This window comes from Helianthus annuus, chromosome 14 (genome assembly GCF_002127325.2).
Source record: "Helianthus annuus cultivar XRQ/B chromosome 14, HanXRQr2.0-SUNRISE, whole genome shotgun sequence".
Lineage (NCBI taxonomy): Eukaryota > Viridiplantae > Streptophyta > Magnoliopsida > Asterales > Asteraceae > Helianthus > Helianthus annuus.
Window position 1 is genome coordinate 170,026,185 of NC_035446.2, and position 23,011 is coordinate 170,049,195.

Here is a 23,011-nt window from a genome sequence, read left to right on the forward strand (position 1 = left end):
TCAATGTGTGAATATGTATACAAATATATCGTGGTCTAATAATCTTATATAAATTTGAAAAACAAAATGATAACCATTTAATTACTGCTTTATGCAAAGTTAGAGGTTGTTTGTTTACCTCTTAATGGTTCAGACATTTTACTGGTTTATCACTTAATGGTTCAGACTGTTTGTTTCGCGAGCAGATTTCCAAATGGTTCAGACATTTGCCTCTGAATGGTTAAGCATTATACTAAGTCTGAATGGTTAAGACCTCTAATCTGAATTGGTCAGACATTTGCCTCTAAACGGTTAAGCATTATACTGGCTCTTAATGGTTTAGACCTCTTACTGATTCAACACTTAATTAATGGTTCAGACCTCTTATTGGTTCAGCACTTAACCATTTAAAAGTTGCCAAACACCCCTGATGAAACAATGGTTAACCGGGCCGGGTTAACACACTGGTCTCGTCAAGAAGGGTTAATCCCTTCCTCTCGAGGATCGCTGGCTGGATCACCGGTGGTTGATCTCCTGCACAAGGAAACAAGCCGTGACTCGTAACAAGGAGGATGGGGTGGGGGGTGCTCCTTGTTACCACTCTCCGGCGTGAGAATCAGTAGTTTGCTTGAGAAGCAAAGTAAGATAGTAGTAGTAGTGAGAGAGTTGTGAAGAGATACCTCAAACCTGGTTTGGGGTTGGTATTTATAGCCGATGAGTGAAGGAGGATGATGATGGATGGACTGACGACGTGCTGCACCTTTGCAGGTGTGTCAGGCTTGTGGTTGTGGAGGTTACGCCACGTCAGTCCATTGCTTACGTAGCTCTGACAGGTAACTGCCATTGGTGCCACTTGCACTGTGGTGTCAGTCCCACTTGTTGAGTGCATAGGACGCGGTGCAAGCCGCATCGCTGCATGCGGTAACGTCTGAAGTTACCGCGTCTCCTACTTGTGATCAAGGAATACGCGAGATGCGGTGCTAGCCGCATTGTCGTCCGCGGAGACTATTTGCCTGCATCCCTTGTCGTGACGAAAATGCACATATGGTGCGGTGCCAGTCGCACCGTTATGTTCATCTTCTTCTATGCCTAAGGTAAGGCTTTCTTGTATTGATAGAAGTGTTCACTGGATGCGGTGCGAGGCCGCATCGCTGTGAATACTTCCGTTTTCATACACGAGATGTGATGCTATGTCGCATCACTCTACCGTTCTCATGTTCCATGTAAGTCCTCCTTCGTTACTAGATAGATTGGATTCAACCCTTGTGCCGACGCGTTCTTGCATGGGCACAAGTAGGTTGTTAGCTAGTGGGGGTTTTGATAAGGGTAATGGTCACTCGCGGTCGATGCTGACGCGAGATCTGGGACCATACCCCTTTAAGTCCCCCCAGTCTAGTGTTGCTGTCACATACAAGTTGTATGTGGGAAGAGTACTGGACTATGGTGTTTGGAAGGTAGTTTGGAGTCTGGAGAAGATCCTAGACCATGTGTGGTCTGTTCTGTATGTAAATCAAACTGGAGGTCTGGAAGGGTCGTCTGACGCCTCTTCCGTATCGGTGAAGGAATTTCGTCTGATGCGAAATTCTCAGCCGATTTATGTCACCAGGTGGCTTGCCACCTGTTGTTGTGCCGAAGGTCTCTTGGAGACTTTGTTAGTAATGCTGCACAAACTTCGAACCAACCTCTGAGATGGTGGTTTGAAGGTATGCACAGGTTTTCAACCTCTGAGAGGTGGTCTTGTCTTCAAACCAATTGTTGAATTAGTGCATGAAGAAGAAAAGAAACTTTTGGATCAATCTCTGAGATCGGGATCAAAAGTAGTTGATGCTTGTAAGTGCTTTGCTCAAGCTCTATGTTCAGCATCTAGTCATGAGATGACGATCCCTTTTTTGTTGGGTTTTCGTGTTCGTCGTCATAGCTCTCTAGTAACCGCACGTCCTTTGCGGTTACCTCGTTGCGTCATTGTTGGCCATGTTTGGACGAACAATGTAGATTTGTACTATGGGTAAATAAACATGGTCATAGGCAAGGGTATGCCCACCATTGTTTATTCTATGCGGCCCATAGGCGGGCAAACAAAGTCATAAGCAGACTTGTTACCGCTGTTCGGACGCTTGCTGTTCGACAAGGGCTCGTTTAGAGCGCTTATCTGCGTTCGTTTTGGAGCCACTTACCTTCCCGCTCCAATACCGAGTTTGCCTTGAAGTAGCTTCGCTCGGTGATGTGGAGTTAACTTGGCTCTTCCGTAGCAACCAGTCTGCGGAAGCTATGGTTATGTCCGTAGCTCCTCGTGAGTGTCTGCGATTTTGCATTACCATATTCGCTCGAAGCGGGTGTGTTGCTCGGATGTAGCTCTTGAAGGTTCAGGAGACAGGGTTTCTGATGTGCGCGCGCGTACATTCCCTTCCTTCTTTATGTTAAAGAAGGTGTTCATGTACCCTCTGCGGTTGTGAACCGGACAGGAGGGATTTGAAGCTTGAAGAGAATGAAGGCAATGCGGTTTACCTGTGTCTGAGATGCGGTTCAGTCCAACGAACAACGCTGGTTCTGAGCATCTGACACACCTGAACGGACTCGTGTGTGTCATGTCCGCATATTCCACTTGTGCTCGTGGGTAGTGCGGATAGGTATTATACCCCCTTATAGTGTAGAGATATATATTTTTACCTATTTTTAGGGGTATGTTAAAAAACGACATGCGGTATGGGTTATGGTGCGGTATACCAGAGAAACCGCATGCCGCTTATAATTGGATAATGTAGTCGCTTTTTGTTGCATACGTGGCTGATCTCACGTGTGAGTTGGTGGAAGTTGGTGAGATCTTCCTGGCATGTGCTGAAATGAAAGGACGTTTGCACTGCCCGAGGCATTAAATGCACTGTAGCAAAGAGTGTAAACGTCTCTTATGTCAGGCGCGTGGGCGGCCACGCGCGCGTGATAACCGTCAGCGAAAACGGCGCTTGACACGTGGTGTCACGCAATTCGCTCTTTTTGAACGTGATGATTCGTTTTCTCCCTCCGCATTAATTGCGATGGGTATATAAGGGGAAACCGTTCGTGGTTTCCCCTCACTTGTTCGAAATTTCAAAAATTTGCCGGTGAGAGAAAACTTGTTCTTTGTCTTCTCCGACGATATTTCTTGAAGTTCCGGTGAGGTTTTTAGTTCTTCCACTCACGTTCTTTTATTTCCTCGATATACCTGATGGCTGAACCGTCAAGTCCACACAATCTGGAGGGTGAAAACCCTGAACAGCCGGTAGTGGTGGAGGAAGAAGAAGAGGGAGCCGCCGGTGGTGGTTTACCGGCGTTAAAGTGGACCAGGAAGAGCTTTGATCATCTAATGCTTGATGTTCAAATGCCCCCTGAATATGGGGCAGTCTACCCATCGGAAGGTGACACCGGTGCCGACGCTCCGGCCGGTTACGTGGCCATGTGGGCAGACTTTTTTGGTGACTGCAATCTCCGGTTACCTTTGACCGTTTTTGTTGTCGAGGTTTTGGAGTGGTACAAGGTCCACATTTCTCAAATGAGTCCGTTTGGTATGATCCGGATTCGAAATTTCGAATTTACATTTCGTGCTCTTAGTATAGAGCCTACCGTTGGAGATTTCCGACGATTTTATCAACTGACGGTGTCCTTGGGGTTCTTTTCTTTCCGTCAGCGAGAGGGTAGTCCCAAGCTGATGACTCCTCCCAAGGGGTTGACGATGTGGAAGAAGAAGTTCTTTTACATCAAGGCTGCGGCCATTGTTGCAAAGATAACGTTTCGGAACGTGACCGAGACGATCATAGCAGAGACCATTGGGGTCCCTAGTGTGAAGACGGTGGAGTGGTTTCCGCAGTTGCAGACCATTGAGTCTGTGAAGTTGACCAACACCCAGTTGTGGGTGTTGCGCATGATGTTGACAAGGAGGAACAAGAAGTCGAAGCCCGTGGTGCGGGAGAAAAGTGGTGGTACGTACTTTTCATTTGTTTAACTTTCTTATCCTTGTATGCGTTACTGACTTGTGCGTTTGTTATCAGAGGACGCTCCCGTATGGAGGATGTTTGCCCCGGATTTCCAGGGTCAGGTGGAAAAAGTTGTTTGTGCGGATGGCGAGGAGGAGTTTAATGTTATCATTCGAGATAACTTCCGGGTGCCTACTGAAGCCGCATTAGCAGTTGAGTTGTCGCGGGGCAAAGGGGATCCTGACTCACCTCTTGCATGGTTTTCATGCAGGTGATCTTGGGGCCTTAGGGGATCCTGATGCGAAGGGTGTGCCTAAGAGGCAGACGGTGAAAGGCGTGCGCTTTCGCCAAAAGAAAATATCGGAGGTCCCTGTTGTGCCTCATTTGGTACCGCAGGCGGCAGGTATCTCTCACTCTTCTTTTCGTAGATACTTGGATTATGTGATAGTATCTGATACCCTTGAGGGTTTGGGTACAGCTGCGGGCTCGCAGTCTGGTGCGGGGAAAAGGCAAGTAGAAGAGACGGCTGCTGGTGCCGGTGGACCGAAACGTCGGAGGCTGCAGTCTAAGAGGACTGTTCCGACATCGAAGAAACCTGCGGTTACTGTTGGTAAGTGTTGCATAGCTTGTCTGAAATGTTATGTATAACTTGTTTTGACAGCTATTTGACTTTGTTTTTGCAGAGCCTTAAAGATGAAGATTTTTCTATCTTTGATGCTCCGGAGTCACCCCCTCGTGCCACGGGTGCGGGTGCGACTGAGGTACCCTCGACACCTCCTGCCAAGGTGGTGTCTGAGTCTACCGTGCGGAAGGAGGGTACCGCAGAGAATGTTGCGACCCAGATATTCGATACCGTTGACTCGTCCAACAATCTGATCTCTCCCAATGAGGAAGATAATTTGAGTGTGCGGTTTGCTGATACTGGGAAGCAACAGTCTGGTGCCGAACCGCAAAAAACTGGTGCTGAAGCGCGGCAGCATGATGCTGAGCCGCGGAGGTCTCCTGCTGGTGAGAAAGTTACCGGTTCGTCTGCCGGTGGTGCGGGTTATGATGGGCCTCCAATTCAGCCTGGGGAGTCTGAATTGAAGTATTACTACCGCACCTATACCCAGGGTCGAAGTACTGTGTATCACCGACCCCCCTGGACTGTTATGCAGGGGGATGATATTTCCAATGACCCTTCTGCATGCAAGGAAATTTTGAGTGGTCTGTGCACCCCTTTTGAAGTGGAACGTGCCCGTGCTGCACCCCGTGAGCTGCGCATAAACCAGCTCTCAACAATGTTAATAGGATCTTCCATTGTGGCTAATGCCATTTTGGAAGATTACAAGGTGTTGGGCCGCCGCGAGGAAGAAGCTGCTCGCCTGCGGGCTGATGCGGAAAAGTTGGTCGAGGCTGCTCGTGCGGGTGCGGAGCAGCTTGAGAAAGAGAGGGCTGCTTTTGAGAAGCAGAAACAGACCGCGGAGTGGGCTGCCACTGCTCAGCTAAAACAGGTTCGTACTCTTGCCAAACTCCTTTCTGATGAACGCAAGAGTTGGAACGAAAAGTTGTCCAATGAGCGTAAGAAGTGGAATGAATCTTGGGCTAAGCAGAATGACACTCTGTTTCGTGCTCGGCAGGAGTTAACGAATGCCAAGGCAGCGAACGTTGCCTTGGGCAAGGAAAAAGCTGCAGCTGAGGCCATTGCGTTTAAAGCGCAGCAGGCGAAGGCCGAGGCCCTAAGGGCGCTTGAAGAGGCCAAGGAAGCCGGGGCGCGTGCTGCAAAGGCCCTTGAAGAGGCCGCAGAGAGGGAGAGCCGTTCTTCTCTGGCTCTTGAAGAGGCGAATGCGGAGCGCATTCGTTTGGATAAAGTTGTTGCCAGCCTTCAGGTATGTTTCGTTACCTCTGTTGTATATTTCCTTCATTGTTTTGAAAATGTTTATCGAGTAAACTGTTTTCTGTTTTTTGACAGGCTGAGGTTCAGGCCCTGGAGGTCGTGGTTACAGACCTTACTGCCCCCGTGTCTGTTGCCGAGGAGCGGGCTGATGCCGCTGTTGAGGCCAAGGATGCCTTGGTGTCCTCTTTTGACCAGCTGAAGGCTGACCGTGAGTGGTTACGGACTCACGGTATCGCGCGTGTAAGTATCCGTTGCCTTTATATTTGCTTGGATTATCATCCGAGACTTATGATCTTTTTATTGCAGATTGTTGAGGCTATCATGGATGCCACTGAGACCGCAGCTGGCTTGGACTTGGTCAAGCAGCGTGCTCAGGACGCTGGTTTTAAAGCTGGTTATAACCGCTGTATTTCCCATATGAACGTCATGTCCATAGGCGGTGATATCGAAGAGCGATCCGGCTTTCGGGATGTGGATACCGAGTCGCTTCTTAAAGCGGCCGAAGTCTCCTTTTATGATACGTCCCTTGCCTGTGTAGAGGAACTGGACAATTGTTTGGAGGCTGCGAACTATGTTGATCGCCTGCGGATGCTTTATCCGGATGCGGAAGAGGAAGATACCGCTGGTGGTGCCGGAGGAGATGCGGGAACCAGCGGTACAAAATAGGGTTTAGGTTGGCTAGTGTGCCTCCTTTTTGTTTTCCTCTTGTATAGAATAGGAACTTTATGTAAATTCATTGAGCATCACGTGGGTGCTTGAATTTTTTGAATATAAAGTTTTTTGTTCAGTTTGTACAAGTGTTTTTAATTCTTGCATGTCTGAACGTATGTATGCATAACTTTACGCATTTGTGAATGGGGTCAAGTATACTCCATACTTTTGTCGTATGAGTACGCGTCAATTCTGTTATTTACCGCGTTAGGGTTTTAGAATTGTGTAAGCTTTGTAAAAGCTTATATATCCGGAACTCTACCCATTTGTGAATGGGGTCAAGTGTACTCCATACCTTTGTCGTATGAGTACGCGTCAGTTCCATTGTTTGCCTTTTTGGGCTCAGGAATTGTGTTAAGTGTTAACAAAAAACTTGTTTATCCGGCCGGATAAATATGCAAGTCTTTTTACCTTCTGCTGGCCTATTACAATATTTGTGTGTGGTTACCACTTTGCATCGGTATCGCGAATGAAGATTTTGCCAATCTGTTTTTGGGATACCGCAAAGTGGAACACGCATTTGTAATAGTAATAACAAACAATAATGTGTAAAATTGCTTATTTATTTATTTGCAAATGGCCTGCGGCCCGATAGGTTACATAGAGAAATGTTAGAACATGGCTTACATATAACAACGTCGAAGCTGTTGTGCATTCCATGTTTGTGCGATAAGTTCGCCTTCTAGCGTTTGTAATTTGTACGCGCCTTTCCCTAAGACCTCTTTGATGAGGTAGGGTCCTTCCCACTTGGGGGCAAGTTTGCCTGGGCGCTCGGCATTAGATGCCTCATTGTCGCGTAGGACGTAGTCTCCTGGGTTGAAAGTACAAACGCGGACGCGCGTGTTGTAGTACTTTTCAAGTTTGGATTTATATTTGGCCTCGTTGATGGCAGCGTTTTCGCGCCTTTCTTCCAAGAGGTCCAAATCGATCCTGCGTTCCATGTTGTTGTCTAGTTTTTCAATAGCCAACATTCTAGGAGAGGGGAGACCTACTTCTGCGGGGATCACCGCTTCTGAATCGTAGACTAGGCTGAAGGGTGTTTCCCCATTGCTTGTTTTTGGGCTTGTGCGGTGAGCCCATAAGATACTTGGGAGTTCATCGACCCAGCCACGCCTGGCCGTTCCCAACCGCGCCTTGATCCATTCGACTAGGCTTTTATTGATACTCTCAACTTGGCCGTTCCCTTGCGGGTGTGCGACTGATGAGAATATGTGCTCAATATGTAGTTCTTCTAGCCATTTTTGAAATTCGTCGGCAGCGAAGTTGGTGCCGTTATCGGTGACAATGTACATTGGTAATCCGAAACGGCAGATGATGTGTTCCCAAATGAACTTTCTTGTTATCATAGCAGTGGTTGAGGCGAGCGATTTTGCTTCTACCCATTTTGTGAAGTAATCGACCGCTACTATGATAAATTTGACCGCACCCGGAGCGTCAGGGAAGGGTCCCACAACGTCAATTGCCCATTTCTGAAAGGGCCATGCGGTTGTGACGGGGACTAAGTTGTTCTTTGGCCGCAAGGTTTTTGGAGCATGACGTTGACAGTCAATGCATTTGCGCAACTCTTTGACGGCGTCCAGGTGCATGCCGGGCCAATAATACCCGGCATTCATGATTTTGGCCACTACCATGCGTGGTCCAGCATGTATGCCACATATGCCCTCGTGTATCTCTCGGATGAGGTATGTGGCATCCTACGGGTTGACGAATCGCAGGAGTGGCCCGAGGTATGACTTTCGGTATAAGATACCGTCTCCCATTTGATAATGGCACGCTTTGTATTGTAGCTTGCGTGCCTCTGATTTGCTTTCGGGAGTCACACCTGATTGTAGATATGCGATAATAGGTGTCATCCATGATGTTGTACCGTATTGAATGACATTGACTTGGCGTAGGGGTACCGAGGGATTTTGCAGAATTTCGATGCGTATCTCCTTTGCCAAGTGTTGGAAGCTGGTAGATGTAAGTTTTGATAGTGCATCTGCGGACTTGTTTTCGCTTCGATTAGTATGGCGAATATTGAACGAAGCGAATTTGGATATTAGTTGCAGGGCTTGCTCGAGGTAGAGGATCATGATATCCCCTTTTGCGGCATAGTCACCGCGTATTTGGCCTGCAACTAACAAAGAGTCGACGTGTGCTTCCAGATGTTGCACGCCGATTTTGACTGCTAAACGTATCCCCGCTAACAGGGCCTCATATTCTGCCTCGTTGTTTGTGCTTTTGAAATCGAGGCGGATTGCATATGTAAGCTCTTGGCCGTCAGGGCTGACGAGTCGCAGACCTGCACCATCGGTAAATAGTGCTCATGTTTCTGAGGAGGGTGGCGTTGGTGCAGGAGTTTGTGCTTCTTCGCATTCTTGGATGCGATTCACCGGTACTTCGGCGGCGAAATCAGCTAAGATCTGGCCTTTAATCGTGGGGCGCGGTTTATAGTGTATCGTGTGCGCGCCCAGCTCGATTGCCCATTTTGCTAATCTCCCAGAGATGTCTGGTTTGGATAGGATCGGGCCGATCCTGTAATTGGTTAGCACTGTGATGACGTGGTTTACGAAGTAGCGTCGCAACCGTCTTGAAGCGTGCACTAATGCTAGCACCAACTTCTCCATTATTGAGTATCTCGTCTCTGGGTCGTTAAGCATCTTGCTGATGTAATAGATAGGTGTTTGAACCCCCTTTCGCTCCACTATCAATACCGCACCCACCGCGTTATCCGCGGCGGATAGGTATAATATGAGTGGCTCATCCTTGCGTGGTGCGGTTAGAGTTGGGAGTTGTATCAAACACTCCTTCATTTCCCGGAAGGCCTGTTCAGCCTCTGCGGTCCACTGGATTTGTTCTTTCTTTGAACAGCTCCGCAGGGTCTTGATGAACGGATAAGACTTAGCTGCATGGTTGGCTAAGAATCTGTTGAGTGCCGCTAGCCTGCCGGCTAGCCGTTGCATATCTTTCATCGATAAAGGCGATGGCATGCGCTCGATCGCCTGGACTTTCTCCGGGTTTACCTTGAATCCATCTTTAGTCACGATGAACCCAAGGAATTTGCCTTCTTCCATTCCAAACGAGCATTTCCCTGGATTGAGCTTTATGTTAACGCTTCGCAGAGTTTGGAATGTTCTTTCAATATCCGTGAGCATGGTATCCTCTTCCATGCTCATGACGACCAGGTCGTCCATGTAGATTTCGACACTTTTGCTTATTTGCCCGCGGAAAGTGTCGTTCATCAGCTTTTGATAGGTTGAGCCCGCGTTGCGCAACCTAAACGGCATCTTTGTATAACAGTAATTTCTGGTGGGAGTCTGAATGCCGTTTTATCTTCATCCTCGATTGCCATTTGTACTTGATGGTACCCTTTGTAGCAATCGAGGAAACACTTCCACCTGAATGGTGCGAGATTATCGACTTTTTCGTCGATTTCTGGAAGCGCGTAACAATCCTTGGGGCAGGCTTTGTTAAGGTCTTTGTAATCGACGCACATGCGCCAGCCCCCAGAAGGTTTCTCTACCATGACTGGGTTGGATAACCAAGTCTGGTATTTGACTTCCCGCAGGATGCCTGCGGAGAGCAGTTTTTCGATCTGCTCTTGCATCGCCTGATTTTTAGCGGACCCAAGGTGGCGTTGGCCTTGGATCACTGGCTTAATACCTGGCAAGGTATTTAAGTGATGTTGCGCAATATCACGTGGGACCCCGGTCATGTCCGCGGGTGTCCACGCGAAGATGTCTTGGTTCCTGAAGAGAAGCTGCTTCAGGTGCGCTTTGGTGGTCGGGGATAAGGCGTGACCCAATGTGACCTTTTGTTCTGGGTATCTCGCGTTGAGAACCCATTTTTCTGGTTGGTCGTTGGGAGTGGGCCTTGCGACCTTGGTCGGACGTACTTCGTCCGACATCATGACGTCCCTGCGGGCATAGATTATCGCGACCCCCGATTCGGTTGGGAATCCAACCGCAGAGTGGGGGACGGATGTAATCATATTGAAATCTCCTTGAGATTCTCTTCCGAGGAGTACGTCATATCTGGAGGTGTGAGGTAAAACCATGAAGTTTACCTCTTCTGTCATTGTGCGCTTTCCGTTGGAAAGACGCACAGGAAAAGTAATCTGGCCCAGGGGAAAGACAGTTTCCCCTGCGAACCCGGTTAACGGGTAATCTACTGCTTGCAACCGATCTTTGTCCTCCTGGTCGAACTGGTTGAAGCATTGTTCGTAGATTATATCAGATGTACTGCCCGGGTCGATGAATAGACGCTCGGTGCAGTAGTGTGCCAGTTGGCCTGAAATAACGACGGCGCGCCTATCGCGCGGTCCGCCTCGGACTTTTGGAAAGACGACTTGCTCGTCTTTCCAGTCACATTCCGGCCTTCTCGCCGCTTTGCGCGGCCTGCCTTTGCCTCCGTGGATCATGTGGGTGGAAGCCACGTACATGGTTCTCTTCACGGAGGAGGTACCTTCGCCATGAGGGGTGATGCGCTTGGTGGGTTTTTGCCCACCTGGCAAAAGGTGTTGCAGTTTCCCCTCCTTTAAGGCCCGCTCAATCTCCAGCCGGAGACTGATGCAGTTGTTGGTGGTGTGGCCCGAGTCCTTGTGGTACTCACAGTAGAGTGTGAGGTCCTGATTTTTCTTGAACTTCATTGGTTGGGCCGGTCGCAAGAACTGTGGGTCCGCAAGGAGGACCTCACTTGGCGACATGGTGATCTCGGTCCAGTTGCGGTCCCGAGAATCTTTTTTTGATGCCCGACTGTCTCGGACGGGGTTGTAGTTCCTTGGGTCGAACGTGTTGGTTCGCGGGAAATACGGTTTGGAAATATCACGATTTCCCACGTCCCGGTTGCGTTTATTGTTACGCTTGGACCCTTGGTGGGACGTTTCGGCTTGGGGCTTTGCCTTTGCCACGTGCGGTTCAAGTGACCGCTGTGTCTGGGCGTATGTCTTGACCGCGGTCATAACATCCTCCCATTTTTTGGGCAGGCCCTCCTTGCCAGAGATGGTCATGATCATCTCTCTGTCTTTGACGGCCCGGATGAAGTGGTTTCGTGCCATCTGGTCTGCCACGTCACCTATCTCCAGCCACTCTTTATTGTAACGGACGACGAATGCCTCGAGGGATTCGTCGTCCCTTCGCCAGATGTTCATGACGTCCAACGAATCACGTTCGTGGCGTCGCTGCTGGCTAAAATGGGCGAGGAACTTGGTACGCAAGTCCTCGAATGAATCCAGTGATCCCACTGGCAAAGAATCGAACCATGCCCTGGCCAGGCCCGTAAGGGTCTGGGGGAAAAAATTACATCAAGTGGGTTCATCCCACTGGCCGTTGATGCCCGCGCCCATGAAGATGTTCATGTGGTCGTCCGGGTCGGTCGAACCACTGTATTTCCCAACGTTGAATGGGAACTTTGTCGTGGTGACATGGGCGTTGGCGATCCGCGTGCCGAACTTGGAATTTTCGGCCGCTGCCTTTGGTTTGTATGGTTCATTCGCAGGGCGCTTAGCCGCCCTGAGGTATGTGTTGCGGGGGTGACTGGGAGGAACGTAGTTGCGTACTCCCGGTCTGCTGCTGGTGTCATGTGAATCCCCGCGGTAGGTACAGTCGTCAGGGTAGGTATGACCGTACCGTTCGGTGTATGGTTGTGGGCCCAATCGGCTCTGAATGCCTGGGCCGCGTCGGGAGGTTGATCGCCTCCTGTCTTCGCCATGGGGGCCAAGGCGGGTATGCACTGGTCCTCTGGTATGGGACCCGTATGAGGAATCGTCCTCGTTGAGGGTGTGGACCGAACAGTAAGACGATCCACGGTCTTCACGTCGGCTTCTTGAAGCCGGGCGTGAATGTATCCTGCCGTCGTATTGTAAAATACGCTCAGCAGGGGTGTGCGGTGCTGGGGTAGGCCCAGCTTGTATATTCGCTTCCGTACAAGCGCGGTTGTATGCTGCTGTCAGCAGGGCTGCCTGCTGCTCGTACCAGGTATGAACGGTCATGCCTGGTGGGATCACAGATGCGAACTGTGATAAGTCATGTCCAAACATAAAGGAGGGACTCCTTTGTGTGGACGTGCCAATGTGTCCGGGTTGAGAGGTCGAGGCATTGACCCCTACCGGAGGTGGGATTGAGGGATGTGGGTTATCGGCAGTGTTGTTTTGGTGATCAGTCATGATCTTGAGAGATGGAAAAGGATAGATGAGAAAATGCTAAGAGTAGCGGTGGGCGCCAATGATGAAACAATGGTTAACCGGGCCGGGTTGACACACTGGTCTCGTCAAGAAGGGTTAATCCCTTCCTCTCGAGGATCGCTGGCTGGATCACCGGTGGTTGATCTCCTGCACAAGGAAACAAGCCGTGACTCGTAAAAGGAGGATGGGGTGGGGGGTGCTCCTTGTTACCACTCTCCGGCGTGAGAATCAGTAGTTTGCTTGAGAAGCAAAGTAAGATAGTAGTAGTAGTGAGAGAGTTGTGAAGAGATACCTCAAACCTGGTTTGGGGTTGGTATTTATAGCCGAGGAGTGAAGGAGGATGATGATGGATGGACTGACGACGTGCTGCACCTTTGCAGGTGTGTCAGGCTTGTCGGTTGTGGAGGTTACGCCACGTCAGTTCATTGCTTACGTAGCTCTGACAGGTAACTGCCATTGGTGCCACTTGCACTGTGGTGTCAGTCCCACTTGTTGAGTGCATAGGACGCGGTGCAAGCCGCATCGCTGCATGCGGTAACGTCTGAAGTTACCGCGTCTCCTACTTGTGATCAAGGAATACGCGAGATGCGGTGCTAGCCGCATCGTCGTCCGCGGAGACTATTTGTCTGCATCCCTTGTCGTGACGAAAATGCCCACTGGATGCGGTGCGAGGCCGCATCGCTGTGAATACTTCCGTTTTCATACACCAGATGTGATGCTATGTCGCATCACTCTACCGTTCTCATGTTCCATGTAAGTCCTCCTTCGTTACTAGATAGATTGGATTCAACCCTTGTGCCGACGCGTTCTTGCATGGGCACAAGTAGGTTGTTAGCTAGTGGGGGTTTTGATAAGGGTAATGGTCACTCGCGGTCGATGCTGACGCGAGATCTGGGACCATACCCCTTCAACCCCCTTGGTATCCATTTATAAATACACTGATATGCATAACCTAAACACGTTTAGATATATGAATTCTATAAAAATTCTTTAGTAGATGAAAGTTTCTTTAAATATTTAAATTGTTTTTAGTAGACTCTCTTACAACATCAAAGTATTTTAAATAAAGCATACATCAAACTTAAACTTTGATGTGAAGTGAAGCGAAACAAGCCGTAACTATGTGTTTCATACAAGTCCGAACACCAGAAAAGTAACATTATTATTTTAAAAAAATGTATTTAACCAATCATAAAGAATTATCTGAACAACATATGTTATTACTAACAGAAATATATGAAGATTTTGGCCCCCCTCTCCACTTTTTCTATAATATATTTTAGGTATTGGTTGCTACCCTGGAATTTGATGACAGAAAGGTGGGCCCGTAAAGGCGTCTGTGGGTCGCTAAATCGTAACTCAACCAATGATATTGCCGCATCTTCAATATTTGTTGGACCCACTTGTGTGACCTTTCGGACCTTCTAAACCTGTCATAGCCGGCTTAGTTTGAGGGGGATATATATTAATATTTTCGACTTTGAATATCTGTTTTTGAGTCATTATTGTAATTTTAGAAGTCAAAATTGAACCATCAATTGATCATTAGAAATGCTTATATGTTGTTTTTTACTTTAATAATTACTTTTTTCCCTTTTAATAAATCACGATATGATTATTATTTCACATTAAGTAACAACAAAACATATAAGGTTTGTTTTTTATTAACAAACTTAGTATAACCACCTTGGATGCAAAACTATATCGCTTAATGTTATGGACCAATACCATTGCAAAGTAGGAGACTTGTCCTACATCAGTTGTATTTGCAACAGATGTGAGGTTTATATACCAAATGAATTCTTTCACCCACTAGACTAGTCTTTTGGTTTGAGTTCTGTTGTTTGGTATCAGTTTTTTAATTTATTTTTATTTCACTTTATTGATAAATATGATACTTGCTTACTAAGTTGTTTGTCGTAAATTGACTGCTTGAGTGATATAATTGATACATTTATGTAATTATCGTAAAGTGGAGAAGGGTGTAAAAAAAGTGAAGAACAGAATGATACTTGAAATCATTTGATAAATCGTGACTCTGTATTTGGTTTTTCAAAAACCAAATTTTATAATTCAATTTGGATTTTAATGTGGATACCAACATAAAACGAACCAATTTGAATGGTACAAAAGCTTCTAAGCCTATGGACTGTCTCATAGACAACATACTAATTGTTAGTTTGTCTTGATGATTGATTGTTTGTTTAAATAATGTTTGGAGAAAAGGAACAGATTTTTATGGATGTACATTGATCTTATGAACAACCAAATTATATGATATGAGCATCAATATATATAAATAGACATATACATGCTCTTATGGTCTTAAAAATAGTTGATTTGTGTTTCTAATCTCTTACAAATAATTTAATTATATGTATTTTTTATAATTAACAATTAAGATGAACAAACACGAAAATGAATCTTTTTTCAAAAGTATTTTTACTAAGTGTTTCATGACAACTTTAGATGATAAATATGTGTTATTTTAACAACAAAATGTTACATTATAACAACTTTTATTTAACGATAAATGTTACTTATACCTTAAGTCAATAATTCTAAACTACTTCATTGATAAATTTAAACATGAGAAATCTCCTCTTAATTTCCATTATGGTTGATATCACATTGTACATTGAATTCACATTCAATACAACATATAGTTTCCAACATATATTTCCATTATAATTGAATTCATATTCAATAAAACATATATTTTAATAGGAGATTGTTGCATTACAACAACTCATGTAATTTCCAATCAATTTCCATCAATGTTAAAGAAAAAGTAAGGTAATTGTAACCTTTTGTTTTCTACTTAATGTCTTACTTTAATAAAGGTAAAATCAATATGCATGCAAAATACTTTTTATATTTAATATGTAACGTAATCCTATTGGATAAATGAATTCAACTAAAACTTCATTTTTGTTATCGATGATGTTATTATTAAAGGTCAAATCAATATGCATGCAAAGTACTTTATATATTTAATATGTAACATAATCTTATTGGATAAATGAATTCAACTAAAACTTAATTTTTGTCCATCGATGATTTTATTATAGCTAGTTTTAATATAAACCACTAATAAGAAAAGGTTATCGTATTTTTTATTAACATTCTATAATCTATATCTGTCGTGTTCCCAGTCGCCCCCCCCCCCCTCCACATTGGCCTCCCGATGTGTTTTCCCGATACACACTCGATAGTCTTACACCAAACCACTGAAATTACATCAACAAACATGATAACATTAATGGTTCCTAAACAAACCTGATAACATTTAAAGACATAACAGATTTTTTTGTCGAATTATATCAAACTATTAAAAAATAGACAATCTTAACAAAATTCATGTTTATTTAGTTGTACAAAATGTACCACATCACTGCTTTAAAACTTCAAATTGCAACAAATCACCTTGGAAACTAGTTTAATACCCGTCCGTTGGACGGCTTACACTAACAATGTAACAAACAAAGATAATGTATATTGAGGGTGTTCAGCAACGCTTTTCCTTTTCTTCTTTTCCATATCCTTTTTTGAAAAGGTTGCAACCATCTAACTTTTTCTTTTCTTCTTTTCAAACCACTAAACCTCATTCTCAAAACACATTATCCAAAAACTATAAAAATGACCTATTAACTTTTAAGAGGTCAAAAACTTAAAAGGAGCTCAAAATAAGCAATCTCAAACACCCACATTAAGTTGACACAAATCTAAACAACATTATAAACAAAAGCACCATTTTTAACTTATAAAAGGAAAACGAACGTGAACAGTGTACAACCACACAACAATATAAAATAAAAATGACAGAGTGACAAAACATGAAATGGTGTCATTTTAATGCAAAAGTAAACGGTAGGCACCACTGTGGGAAAGTGTTATAACAGTCAAACATGGTTTACTCCCTCAATTTTTTCGGCTTTTGGATCGTCCTCTTTAACCTCAAAGATGGCCTTTTTTCGGCTTTTGGATCGTCCTCTTTAACCCTCTTGGGACATGGCTCAAGAATGGAATAAGTTTAGTATATTCACTAATTACGATCTTGAAGTCACCAAAAACCAAGATGTGCCTTTGATGTTTTGGCCACTCTTTGTATCCGAAGTTTTCAATTTGGAAACGACTTAATACAAACATGTTGCCAACCAAATTCATGTCATCGTAAAAGTGAATTAAAGATGCTGGGATGAATGTTGCTACTTTTTGTCTCTGAAAGATGAAGAGATTTTAAGTGATTTAAGTAAGAAATAAATTTGTATTTACAAAGAAAGAAAAATGACACTTACGGCTTGATCGAGAAAGATAACCAATAATTTGTTTTCACCAGCGATAGACAAAACAAACTCGACCCAAACGAAGGTAACGGTATACCAAACTCCGTATTGTGTGAGAGATGAAAAATAGTCAACGATGGAATGCACATCCATTATCAATTAGACGTACAACTTTAATGTTATATGACAAAAACAAAAATTGAATGTGTTGTTATAATTATAGTAGTTGAAGATATTGATTTGAAAATTTCTAACTTATACGAATTCAAATTAAGGTTAACATATTATTTTATTATAAAAACATAATTTAATCCCTTTACGAATATTATACTTATTGTGCCTTTGGGCTGCTATACATAATTCAAATTGAGGTCAATTTATTATTTGGTAATTTTGTATCATTTTCATTGAAAAGTTTTCTTTTTATCGATTTAGTTTTATATGGGAATGTCACCTCTTGAATTATATTTAAATAAATAAATTTCACCTTTTCTTGTTCACCAATAAAGCATGATTTGAAAGAAATCAGATTTTGTTTTAATTCCAACAATTAAGTTTGAGAATGAAATGTATCATACTATCATTTAGCATATTTTAATTCCAACACTTAAGTTTGAGAATGAAACGTAACATGCTATCATTTACCTTTTAAAGAAAATTATAAAATATAATTATAATTATAACGTGATGCATAAAAAAATGGAAATAGAAAATAATAATTGGGCTCATAATCTATAACCTAATAAATCAAAAGGATTTACACTTGGGCCCAACCCCATTTAATAAACCAAGTCAGTGTACACTCCTTTTGTGTTACTACAAACCCTAAAACATCCAACACCATCAGCAGCCGACATCCCCTTTCACCCCTCTGCTTTCTCTGTCCGATGATTGCGACCGGTGCCGGTTACCGGCCGGCTACCGGGGTCCCGTGCTTGCTGGCATGTCAACCCACACAACCCCAAGCTCCATCTTCATCTTAACCCGTCGCACACACCGCTACCCTGTCCAAAGAGAGAGAGAGAGAGAGAGATCGGAGAACAGGAGAGGGACCGATAACCTATGTCACGGCAACAGAAGCAGCAAGGGCGGCGTCAATGGATTCCGACAACTGTTTTTCAGGTAAAACGTATCGGAGGAGCCGGCGACCGACTTACCGGCGGTGATGATGGTGGTGGTCGTCAGACATGGCTACAGCACACGGGGGAGGGTGGCGGCGACTTTAATTCCTTCCGACAGGTTCACCGGTAAAACCCTCTCCACGTTTCTGTTATTTTTTTAAGATTGATTGTTTGGTTGTTGATGACTGATGACGATGATGGTGGCAGTGAAGACACCCGACGGCGGTGGTGGCTGCCGCCAGAGCTTCGTTAAAGTTCAAATTTGGTTCTAGTGCTTAGATTCAGATTTCAGATTTTATTCGGTACGGCTTCGTGACTTACGGATCAGATTCAGGAACGGTCAACAGTTAACCCGGTCAAAATTAGCAATTTCGGGTGTCGTTTCAGCGGGTTGTTCAGGTCTCGTTTCGGGTCAAGTAGCTTCGTTACAGGTTCGGGTGTCTAATGATTGTTTGGGTATGGCATTGTTGCTCATGAAATGGCTCTTGAAGATGCTGGTCTTTGTGGTGATAAACTCTTTAAGGTTTATCATTCTTTTGTTTGTTTTATTTTCCCCAAATCTGGTGGGGGGTTTTGGGTTTTGAATTTATTAGTTAAAATGTGGTACTCAAGTGTTTAATATGTGTGTTTGAAGCGATTATCAAAGTTATGGATAAGCAAGTTGTTACACTTTCTTATTAATAATTGGAAACTAAACTTGACTAACATTTAGGCACACATCGGAACATTCTTGAATTACTTATGTGATTCGCACACCACTTGAAACTACCCTCACCACACTCATAAGTTTAAGATCCTTAGTTACAAAAGGGCTCTGTCTTTGTCGCTTTAATTTGCCAGACTCTAATTGATTCGATGGAATTGAATGCTAAGGCTGGTTGAATGGGATTGAATGCTCAGGCCGGTTGAAGGCCAGTTGAATGGGATCTTAGATCGTCACTAAAATTGAGAAGAGTCGGCCAACGTTTTTTACTTTCGTGTTTATTGTCGAAAATTTACAACTTGATCCTTTATTATGTTTTTCATATACATCTATTTGTTACTCTGGCAATTTTTAGATGGTCTCTGTTGAAGATGATGATCTTGCTTGATTGGAAGATGTAAGTTCTGATGATGATGATGATGATGATAATTAAGAAGTGGAATTATCTAACATGGAAAATTCAACTGGAATACCACCTGCAAGAAAGCCTTACGGAAAGAAGAACACCAGGTAACTGTTTGATCGAATTTGCAACGCGGGTCGATTCAATGAGGATGAGGTTGTCGTTGTTTTGTCAATATCATAAGGTGTTAGTTGCCGTTGTTTCTTTCTTTCTTGCGAATGCTTACTTTTGTCGATTCTTTCAGGCCCGATTCTTCTTTCAACAACTGATTTCTGGAGTCAGCTATTGTCACTCTATGGTATTTGAAACTTCTATATTCCAATATTCTCTTTTTTCATGCTTTTTGTGAGTTATTTTTAGCTCGATTATTTATTTATTAATTTTTTTTGTTTTTCATGATTGAAGCAAGTTTGTCACCGTGATTTGAAGCTAGAGAACACGTTGTTGGACGGAAGTCCTGCTCCTCGTTTGAAGATTTGTGATTTCGGATATTCCAAGGTAGTTTTCTTTATAATCTACACCATCACATTGTTGGTCAAAGTTCATATGGGTTTGACTTTTCTCTATGTTGTATTGTAGTCTTCAGTGCTGCATTCACAGCCAAAGTCTACGGTTGGTACATCAGCATACATTGCTCCTGAAGTGTTGCTTAGGCAAGAGTATGATGGAAAGGTCGGCTCGTTTATCTATTCTTATATGTTTCTTGATCCATATAAGTTGCCGGGTCAAACTTTTTAATTTCCTGAAGTGTGTGGTCAACTAAATTGCAACTCTACCTTTAAATCTATTGGATTTAATCAGTGGTGGCAAAATAATAATAATAATAATAATAATAATAATAATAATAATAGTAATAATAGTACTAATAGTAATAATAATAATAATAATAATAGTAATAACAGTAATAATAGTTATAGTAATTATAATAATAATAATAATAATAATAATAATAATAATAGTAATAATAGTACTAATAGTACTAATAGTAATAATAATAATAATAATAATAGTAATAACAGTAATAATAGTTATAGTAATTATAATAATAATAATAATAATAATAATAATAATAGTAATAATAGTAATAATAGTACTAATAGTAATAATAATAATAATAATAGTAATAACAGTAATTATAATAATAATAATAATAGTAATAATAATAGTAATAATAGTACTAATAGTACTAATAATAATAATAATAATAATAATAATAATAATAATAATAATAATAGTAATAACAGTAATAATAGTTATAATAATTATAATAATAATAATAATAATAATACTATTAAAAAGTATTAAAAATAATAATAATTATAATAACAGTAATAATAGTAATAGTAATAATAGTATTAATAATACTAATAAAAATAACAATAAAATAATAATAATAATAATAATAGTAATAACAGTAATAATAGTTATAGTAATTATAATAATAATAATAATAATAGTAATAATAATAATAATAATAAGTTTTAATAATAATAATAAATAATAATAATAAATAACAATAATAATAATAAAAAATAATAAATAACAATAATAATAATAAAACTTTAGATTAAAACTAAAAATGTCAAAAGGTTTAAAATGAGAAACATAAAAACCTTTGGGTTAAAACTTAAAAAAAACAACTTTTTTTTTGAAAAACACCCAATACACATCTTACAACCATCAAAGCAACAAAAATTTGGAAATTTATAGTTTGGAAATAGATATCTCATCACAAGCTGCTCCATGTTTTTTTATTGTTTTCTGCTCATCATCCAAATTGGCAAGTCCCATTTCCTGAAATAAGAAATCAATGAAAATTGATGATCATGAACATATCAAGAGTTATAAGTTTAAATTAACGGTATTAACCTGATTACATGCAGGTTCATTATGAACCAACATTTTCTGCTGCTCATCATCCAGACTGGTAAGTTTCATTTCCTAAAATAAAAAATCAATCAAAATTGTTGATGATAGAAATATCAAGATTAATATGTTTATATTAAGAGTATCAAATAAAAACCTGATAACATCCTGGTCCACTTTTTATGAACGGATTCTGATCCGCATCAGTCAAATTGTTGACGTTGATCTCCTAAAACAACAAAATCAATACAAATGTTTAGTGTATGGATAGGGACAGTAGCAGGTTTGTAAACAAATGCTTTTACTAACCTTTGCTGAAGTGCCCGATAAAGTTGCTAACGGAGGTTGATTTTCATTGGTAGAACACTTTTGGTCGCCTAGTTCGAGTTCAGTTATACTTTGCTTCATTTTTTTTGCTGAAATGCTTGATCGAATATGTTTGAACTTGTTACAGGCAGGTGCATTATATAGCAGAAGATCACCTCAACCGACCCAGATTTCTAGGAAGATTGAAGTAGTTGGTTTGGAGATAATGAGTCTAAAAATAAGGAGAAAACTTGCAAGAGGAGTGGAGATCATGGGCCTAGATTTCTGGAGCAAAACCACCAGCAGAAAACTGCAAATAACCTCCATTAGAGTGGTTATTTTTGGGAGTTTAAAGGGCTGAGATTTAATCTCAGCATGATCCGACGGTCGAGATGGATTTCAAAGGTAACTTCCACTTAATGGGTTTGTAGATCAGATAACCGACAACAGAACTTGATGTCAGACATACACTATTTTCTACGATTTTCTACGATTTAAATCAAAACCCTGAAATGACTTGTCACAAAACATGCCAAAAAAATGGATTTAACTGCTGTTCGGTTCATTGTGCCTACGATTTTGACAAAAAATGAATAGAGGATCATTATTAGTTTTATTTTCTACGATTTAAATCAAAACCCTGAAATGATTTGTCACAAAACATGCCAAAAAAATGGATTTAACTGCTGTTCGGTTCATTATGTAGGAACATGGATAGAGGATCATTATTAGTTTTATTTTCTACGATTTAAATCAAAACCCTGAAATGATTTGTCCCAAAACATGCCAAAAAAATGGATTTAACTGCTGTTCGGTTCATTATGTAGGAACATGGACAGAAAAACTGCTCAATAGTGGGATAGTGCTGCTCAGAACTGCTGTTCGGTTCAGTTTAGGAACATGGACAGAAACTGCTCAAACGTGGGATGGTGCTGCTCACAACTGCTCAGAACTGCTCAGAACTGATGTCAACAGCAGTTAAAATTAAGAGTTTATACGGCCCAGATTTAATCTCAGCATAATCGAACGGATGATATTGATTTCACCAATAACTCCCACTTAATGGGTTCCATATATATATATAATTATGATCTTTCACTATTTCAAATTGCAACAAACTACTAGTGATGGCCCAAACTGCCAAAGGCCTAGTTTACGTTATTACTTTTTGGAAGCCCGCTAGATTGATTTGGGCTTTTATGGACAATTAGATATCTGTTTAGTACTAAACTGATCCAGTCCAGTAGTTTGGTTAATAACGTCATGAAACGAGCAATATACAATTTTGATTTTCGATTATATACAAAATACAAGATATTAAAATTTTAATTTATACAGCCAGAGATAGTCAGAACATACCTTGCATGAAAACCGCAAAATTAATAAACAAAAAACCGCCATCCGTGGGACTCGAACCCACGACCACGTGGTTAAAAGCCACGCGCTCTACCAACTGAGCTAGAACGGCTTTGAAAGAATATTTAATAGATATATTATTAGAAGATATAGCTACAATATTTATTTAAGTTTAGTTTGCGTATGTTTTTTGTTTTTAATTATTTGACTGTTAAATGCTTAATCCCGTTGCTCGACGAAACTTTCAAGTAAAAACTTTATTCAATGTGGATAACATTGTTCTACTTGTTTTTT

General features: G+C 42.2%; 1 long non-coding RNA gene and 1 other non-coding gene across 8 annotated transcripts; one reads left to right on the forward strand and one right to left on the reverse strand.

The window, feature by feature from the left end:
- Nucleotides 1–17,745: 17,745 nt before the first annotated feature.
- LOC110905045 lies at nt 17,746–22,660 on the forward strand. 7 transcript variants are annotated; one of them, XR_002572873.2, is made up of 9 exons: nt 17,749–18,209; nt 18,291–18,606; nt 19,142–19,296; nt 19,434–19,487; nt 19,595–19,687; nt 19,769–19,861; nt 21,073–21,116; nt 21,510–21,766; nt 22,189–22,660. It is a non-coding gene; the product is annotated as an uncharacterized LOC110905045 (long non-coding RNA). The 7 variants fall into 7 exon arrangements; XR_002572874.2 differs by having other exon boundaries at nt 17,750–18,209; nt 18,291–18,539; XR_004879896.1 differs by having other exon boundaries at nt 17,750–18,209; nt 18,291–18,514.
- A 96-nt stretch (nt 22,661–22,756) lies between these two features.
- On the reverse strand, nt 22,757–22,829 carry TRNAK-UUU. Its single transcript has one exon. It is a non-coding gene; the product is annotated as a tRNA-Lys (tRNA).
- Nucleotides 22,830–23,011: the final 182 nt, after the last annotated feature.